This window comes from Bison bison, unplaced genomic scaffold (genome assembly GCF_000754665.1).
Source record: "Bison bison bison isolate TAMUID 2011002044 unplaced genomic scaffold, Bison_UMD1.0 scf7180017864475, whole genome shotgun sequence".
NCBI classification, from domain to species: domain Eukaryota; kingdom Metazoa; phylum Chordata; class Mammalia; order Artiodactyla; family Bovidae; genus Bison; species Bison bison.
Window position 1 is genome coordinate 2,595,761 of NW_011495036.1, and position 6,428 is coordinate 2,602,188.

General features: G+C 54.6%; 1 long non-coding RNA gene across 1 annotated transcript; it reads right to left on the bottom strand.

Annotated features, from left to right (window-relative positions):
- Positions 1 to 6: 6 nt before the first annotated feature.
- On the bottom strand, positions 7 to 6,145 carry LOC105004427. The gene is made up of 3 exons (XR_827215.1): positions 6,034 to 6,145; positions 5,483 to 5,557; positions 7 to 529 (listed from the first exon to the last, which is right to left on the bottom strand). It is a non-coding gene; the product is annotated as an uncharacterized LOC105004427 (long non-coding RNA).
- Between the last annotated feature and the right edge of the window lie 283 nt (positions 6,146 to 6,428).

The window sequence follows — 6,428 nt, forward strand, 5'->3', positions numbered from 1 at the left end:
ACTCCAGCAGGCAGGCCCTTGGGACAGGGTATGGGCTGGCAGTCCCCAGGACAGCTTTGGGAATGCTGTCACTGCTAAAAGGAAACACTTCCAGGAAAAGTGAAGGTGTCTAAGGTGTCCAGAAGTCAATCAGCGCTGACGCTATTAAGCACTGTGTGATAGGAGCCTGTTTCTAGGTCAGAAGCCAAGGTCATCAGGGCCACGCCCATCCTGAGGACAGAAGATGGGGTTTCAGGACAAGGACTTGGGCAAAGGATGGAGGCTCTGGGGAACACGTGCTCGCCTCTCACCAGCTGTGGGATGGACCACTGGACCCGTGTTTCAGTGGGATGGGCGGTCCTCGGAGAGCCTGGACTCCTGCCCTGCTCAATGTCTGACTGCAGTCAGTAGGCTGACCACGGTTGGAAGGTCTCTGGCAGTTCCGGGTGGCGGGAGCGGAGACCATGTTTTAAAGCTGAGCTCTCAGGGTCTCTTCTAGTCGGCCAGTTCCCAGGGTTTCCACAGCATCTCTCCCCACTCCCCACGGGGTCTGTAAATGAAGGAGTCTTGGATCATCTGCCTGAACACAGCACAACTCAGGCACCGCCGAGAGGAGCCAGGAGCGTGCAGTGCCCCAGGAGGGGTGCTCCCAGCTGCCCACCTTCTGCACCTGGTCTGTGCGTTTGTCTACAAAGACTGGACCTGGAGCCCCAACCTGCTTTCTTTGGGATCTGGGGTTCCTGATCCGTGAGAGTCCTGGGGGTGCCCTGGAGGGCATGTGGCCACTGTAGGGGTATGGGGCTTCAGTCAGGATGGACTCCAATGCAGATGCTGCACCCAGGCCGAGACCCCTCCCCAGGAAGGCCCCACTCACAGGCTCCAGATGGGCATGTCTTGCGGGGACACTGATCAGCACCTCGGGGATGCTCCTGCCCGTTGATGGGGTGGACATGGTCAGCCCGGGTCCTGATTCCCAGCCCAGCTCCGCACACACGGGACCCAGTGTGGACTGAGCTCCAGTCAAGCCCTTCTCCCCGTTTGCCTGCTTGTTGGTTTTGGTCTCTGACTTTCACGTGAGGGTTTTTTTCTCGAATAGCTCCTGCTCTTTGGTGACCTAGCCACAGTCTACAATGAGACTCCGTGCGCTGGGGGGGCCCTGGCGTCCAGCAAAGCTTGTGGAAGGACTCACGGCCAAGACGCTTCACCTTGGTGCCCTGAGTGTGAGGGCCTGGGGGGCTTTATCTCTCATGGGTCTCTTATTCCAGACCCTCCTCCAGTCTTGGGTGTGTAAGCCTGATTCGTGGCCCCCTGGAGAAGGACCCAGGGAAGGGGAATGGGAAGAGGGCTGGCGGGTGAGACTCACCTCCGGGGGCACTTTTTATCAGCCGCCCCTTTCTTTAGCCCTTTGTCCTGTACCCACCAAGTCTTACCATCCAGGGGGATACGTTTGTTTAATGGCTCTATTTTCAAGACGATCTGCTGTGCCTGAGGTCCCAAAGCCCAGACCCCGATTCAGTTCCCCCACAGGACACCCTTACTCTTCTGTCTGGATGGAGACAGAGTACGAAGCAGGGGCGGGACAGGAGGGTCTAAGATGGTGTGTTTTCAGCCTCATCCAGCGGCGCCTTAGGAAATGTTAAACAACTCCCTTCTAGAGGAGAAATCAGGCCTGGTGTCTAGTGTCTGCCGATTCCCGTGTGGCCAATGTTCCCCTGGAGGCCCGTCTCCAGCCGCCATGTGCCGTCCCTGGAGGCGGAGTCTGTCGGAGACGCTTGTGCCACGCCCACCACGTAGATTCAAGAGCCCGGGTCCCCTCGAGAAAGGACGTAGCGAAGCGTGATGGAAGAATTAGGAAGTGATGCGTTCTGAGGACCTTCTACATGGTTTTACAGAAAATGCTTTAAATTCTAAGTTTCTGTGATTTAAGTGTCGATGATGGCCGCTTTCAAAAGCTGACTCACAAAAGTCCTGAACGTGTTGCCGCTGGTTCTCGCAAACTGGTGTGAACTGCCGGTCGAACACCTCACCACTGGGCCTCATCCCCCACTCACTGGTACGTGGGAGCTCAAGTTTCTAAGGCTTTCTGGAACTTGTGGTGTAAATAGGTTTGTTTCTTTGTGATTTCTCCCCCTGCAGGCCTTTTGATTTCTTTCCAGTTTTAAAAGCTGGAAAGCAAAAGATGTGGTGAAGGTAAACGAGTGTGCAGAGTCGCACAGGGTTGAGTGGGCGCGCGTGCACACATACCGATACACACGTGCGTGTGTGTGTTTGCATGTGTTTTTACTTTCTCTGCTGCCCTGTGGTAAGGCTTTGGGAAGGTGTGCCAGGTGTTCCTTATTGTACTTTATAGCTTTACATTAAAACTCCCTGTTCCGATTTCTCCTCCTGACTGGGATGGGGTAGGAGCGGGTGAAAGAGCGCTGTCCGCCTGCTGTGTCACACGGCAAGTTCAGGCTCAAGTGAACTGTCTCCTGGGCTGGTCTGTCCTCACAGTCTGCAGCCACCCCGCCATTCTCCCACCAGGGCCTTCAGCTTAAGCCCTTTCTAGGTTTCTTTGGTTGGTTGGTCCCTTACCTTACCTCTGTCCATCCAGCTCACTCTTCACGGGAATGTCAGAGTCATTCTCCCAAATGTTTGGCACTAAAGGTTTGACTCCTGCAAACCGCGGTTTTGGGGACCCCTGGGCACTGGCTCCTGGCCACCCTGGGCCAGAGGCTGGGCCAGTGAGAGGGCGGGAGCCAGGCTGTCCATCCTCCCAGTCTCTGCTTCAGTCACTGTCTCCAGCGGGGCCCACATTGTCTCTATAATCTTAATTCCCACTGGCTGTGCCTGACCACAGAGCCGCTCCCGCTGGGTGGCCTTGGTCTCTGCTCAGGTACCACCTCCACCCCAGTACTGATCTCCAGGTGGCCTCGTCAGCCTTGAATGACTCTTTAGCAGGGTCAGCACTGTTTACCAAGTTCCCCGTACTACGTGCTCTGGAAGAATCGCTGCCTTTGAACTGTGATGCTGGAGAAGACTCTTGAGGGTCTCTTGGACAGCCAGGAGATCAAACCAGTCCATCCTAAAGGAGATCAGTCCTGAATATTCATTGGAAGGACTGATGCTGAAGCTGAAGCTTCAATACTTTGGCCACCTGATGCAAAGAGCTGACTCATGGAGAAGACCCTGATGCTGGGAAAGATTGAAGGAGAAGGGGACAACAGAGGATGAGATGGTCAGATAACATCACTGAGTCAGTAAAACATCAGTTTGAGCAAACTCCGGGAGATGGTGGACGACAAGGGAGCCTGATATGCTGCAGTCCATGGGGTTGCAGAGTCGGACACGACTGAGCGACTGAACAACAGCCTGCTGTCTACTCAAGGACAGGCGTGGGGTCCTTGTTCCTGGCCAGACTCTGAATCAGTGAATCCTGCCTTTGAACCTGACAAAGTCTCCTGCCCTTGGTAGGGGAGTGCAGGGGCATTCCTGATGCCCACTCCGTGCTCCCACCCCCTCATGCTTGACATTTTTCTTCTCTGTTTTCTTTTTAGTAAATTCTGTACTCAACACTAACATGGGTAAAGAAAGAAAGAAAGTGAAGTGGCTCAGTCGTGTCCGACTCTTTGCAACCCCGTGGACTGTAGCCTATGAGGCTCCTCTGTCCATGGGATTTCCCAGGCAAGAGTACTGGAGTGGGTTGCCATTTCCTTCTCCAGGGGATCTTCCCAACCCGGGGATTGAACCCGGGTCTCCCACATTGCAGGCAGACACTTTACCTTCTGAGCCACCAAGGAAACCCAAAGCTCCACCTCATTTCCAATGCTGCCCATGTAGAATCCTGGGACCTAGAACACCTCCTTGCTAGCGCTCAGGGCTGAACCTCTTGCTTGATGGTGCCCAAAGGCCTCGGTGCTGGCAGAGGCACCAGCTATGCAGAGGCACTAACAAGCAGGCTGGAGGAGGAGACACAGCCAAGCAGAGAAGGGGAGCAAGTGACTCACGGGTGTGGAATCCCAACGGTCAGGCCCCGAGCAGCCACTGAGTAATTAGGTGTGGTCACTGGTTGCCTGCCTGGAGGCTGACTTAATCAATTTGTCATTTCTGGACCACTCGCCGCGCTCAGCTTGCTGTGGGGACCCTGCCCATTTACCTTCCTGGTTCGAGTGCCCGCTGGGTGAAACAAATCATGAGAAGACCAGCCTCGTCATCACCCTCCTCGATATCACCCTCCTCGATGACTAAACCCCAGAGCCCCAGGCTCCTTGGTCACAGGTTACAGACGGCTTCTCGTATGGCCGACTCTGGGGTTCAGGCCGGCACTTGTTTTACAAAGAATAAACAGACACAGCCCAGGGCAGGTGTCTTGGTGGAGGTTGAGGGATTGTCCTTGGGGTATCGGATTTCAGCCGAGTTACGCTCCAGGGAGCGGAGCCCTGGCTCCGTGGAGTACACGCTACCGTGAAGATGAGGGATGAAGTGATGCTCGGCACTCGGTCCCAGCGGCACTTCTCCAGGGGTGCCCAGCGCAGCCAGAGTCTCAGTGCTCGTGGAGAAAGGGTGTTCTGTGACCACCCACTTTTAGGAAGAGCTGGGCTTCCCAGGTGGAGCTACTGGTAAAGAATTTGCCTGCCAGTGCAGCAGACTCAAGAGACCGGGTTCAATCCCTGGATTGAGAAGATCCCCTGGAGAAGGAAATGACCACCTGCTCCAGTATTCTTGCCTGGAGAATCCCATGGACAGAGGAGCCTGGTGGGCTACAGTCCCTGGGGTTGCAAAGAGCTGGACACGACTTAGCACTTGTCAGCTGCCTTGCATTGTGGGAACGGCAGGTGCATCCTCCAGGGGTCGAAAAGTCTGGAGGTGAAGAACCCCTTTCAGCTCTGGTGGCCGTGGGACCCATTCCTTACTGGTCAGGTGTTTCTGGCCCCGGAGCTGGTTTTGCCGGCAGCGCTCACGTGGAACATGGCAGAGTTTCTGAGCCTGGCATCAGGTATCAAAAATGCTCCCTGGGGAGGTCTGAAGCCAAAGCAAATCCTGGGCTCCACCTGTGGATGTTTTGGTTTAGGAACTCCTGGGTGGACCCCACAATCCAGGCCTCTTAAAACTTCCCTGGAGAGTCTCATGATCACTCAGGTTAGGATGTGGACTCCAACACCCAGAGGAGCATTTTGGTGGCCACAGAGTCCTGGAGTTGAGTTTTTCTTTCTGGTGAGTCTGAGCACCCACAGGCAAACAGGGAAGGCTAGTGGTGGTCTGAGTCCGTCTTAGATCTACCCTGGGCAGTGAGCATCTTGGGAAACTCGGCCTCAGCAGAGTCACCAGCGTGATGGGGTCATCACGCTTTTCAAGGGCTGGGAAGACAGCTGTTGGGCAAGTAACTTTGCATCAGTGGCTTGCAGTGAAATTGGGAGACTGCGCAAAAATTGTGAGATTGGGCGGGTCTGAATTGCTGAGTTAGCAGCTCTCCCTTTGGGAAGTGGAGGGGAGGAGAGGGCCTCCTTTGTGATTATTTACTCACCCTTGACCTGCACAACATCCAGGAAAGTGCTTCTAGTACATTTCCGCCCATCCTGGGAAATGTGTCCCACGTCACCTGGGAAAATCAAGATGGAAGAGACATCTGAACTGAGGATGGGCCCACTTAGAATCACTTGAGGAAGAGCCTGAGGCTGTGGATTCGAACTGATCCACCGGCACCTTTAGTCACAGGGGAGTGGCAATTAGTTCTGTTTCCAGGCCACCGAAGGCAAACATGAACAGCCAGGGGTAACGCTGGGGGCAAGTGGGCCGGGCCATCTGAAATCTTGTGCCAAAATCATCACGCAGGTTAGAAAGTGTTAGTCCTTCAGCCATGTCAGACTCTTTGTGACCCGATGGACTGCAGCCCTCCAGCCTCCTCTGTCCATGGGATTCTCCAGGGAAGAACAGTGGAGTGTGTTGCCGTGCCCTCCTCCAGGGGACCTTCCCAACCCAGGAATTGAACCTAGGTCTCCTGCACTGCAGGCAGATTCTTTACAGTTGAGCCCTCAGGTAGGACAGAAGGACCCACAAAAACTGAGGCTGTCGTACTCTCATGGAATCAGGTCCCACTGAGCGGTGGTTCCAGTAGACCCAGAAGCAACAGCACCCCGGGCTGGGGAGCCCCGAGGGGAGTGGAAGCTGGGCAGGACAGGACTCCTTGCAGCTCTTATGAACCTCATGTGGTTAAGCTTGGCTGCACAAAAGAATTTGTAAATCAGTGGAACAAGTCATGTTTAATAAGTGGCCAGATCTCAGCCTCAAATGAAGTTCAGATCTGTTTTAAATGGGTCAAAATCTTGCTTAGCTCACCGAGTACTTCCTTGTATGGAAAACGCTGGAATTTATTAATCATATTCTGCATGCATGAACTATTCTACCTCCCCACCCACACCATCAAGGTGCCTCAGGTGCATTGTCAGCAGACAATGCAGAAAGGGGCGTGG